The sequence below is a fragment of the Bombus impatiens genome, unplaced genomic scaffold, assembly GCF_000188095.3.
Source record: "Bombus impatiens unplaced genomic scaffold, BIMP_2.2 scf_0217, whole genome shotgun sequence".
Taxonomy (NCBI): domain Eukaryota; kingdom Metazoa; phylum Arthropoda; class Insecta; order Hymenoptera; family Apidae; genus Bombus; species Bombus impatiens.
In genome coordinates, this window is record NT_176636.1 from 553304 (window position 1) to 554572 (window position 1269).

The following is a 1269-nucleotide window of genomic DNA, read 5'->3' on the forward strand; positions in this document are numbered from 1 at the left end:
GCCAGGATTCACGGTCACGACGACCACAGAATCGCAATAGGTGTTGCTTTTTGTTCCAATCGCAGGACGACTGCTTCGGTCTCTCGCTATCTTCTCGCGTTTCTCTGGTTCCACCGTAACGAGGTTCGCGCATCTCGAAATATTTCTCCGGCAATCTCTTATCCCGGCATAGACTCGTGAAATCACTGGCTCCTGCCGCGAAATCGCAGAAAGAGAGAAGAATCGTTCTTATCCGCCTCTGCCCTTCCCGACGCGGTCTGTCCCATTGAGCAGCGTGTTTCATAGGCTCTGAATGGGAAAAGGAGACAAAAAACGGAGGAACAGAGGAGAAAAGAAAAAAGAAAAGGGAAAAAATAGAGCGAGGCAGGAAAGATAGAAGGAGAGGAGAGACTCGATAGACTCGATAGAGGGACAGAGGCAGATCCCGCTGACAGGGGCGCGACTCCTGATTGCTGTCGCATTGTGCATCGCCTTGTCCCGCAACGAGAACGACGCATTGTCGCGTGTACGAGCGTTGAATACGTTTGGCAAGACTCCCGATGACGTGGGAGGAACCGAAACAGAGGGAGACACGGGCGAGCCGCGGGAGAAGAATCTCGTGCGGAGCAGGGGCCAAAAATTAAACCTCTGAGACAATAGGTCAAGCGTCCATAGAAACGGAAACACCAAACACGCCCTTTGCTTTATTTCCTTCGCGGGACACAAACGGAGAACGGCGGATCAATCGATCTCGCCTCCTGCTCTTTCACGAGACGCGTCGCCAACTTTCATCACGCGTCCTCGAACGTCGTTGTCGTACAACGTCGACGCTCGACGAATCTAGAAAGTGATTTTCCATTTTATCTTTGTTTCCTCTTTCGATCGCGTGCTGTGTAACGCCGTACGCGTTCTACGCGCCTTACGTCGGCGCTCTATTTGTCCAAACATTTTCAGCAGATCCGCGAAACATGGAAAATCGTTTACAAATATGTTTAATCGCCGTTACGAGACACGAGATGTCTTTATTTATCATTTCCAACTTCTCGCTCGAACATTCTCGGCGAACGCTTCATCGCGTCGAAGATTTTAACGACGTCACGGAGAATAAAATTTCACCGTGCGTCTATCGCGTTTCGTTTTAGACGCGTCAATCCTGAAACCGCTTCGGGTCGAGTCTCTCGCGAGCGTGCGATCGAAGGATAAAGCGGTCGTTCTTGATAACCGAGGGCAACGAAGCGAAACCTCTTTAAGGAAAGTACCGTCTTCGGCAATCGAATTACCGGCAGGGGC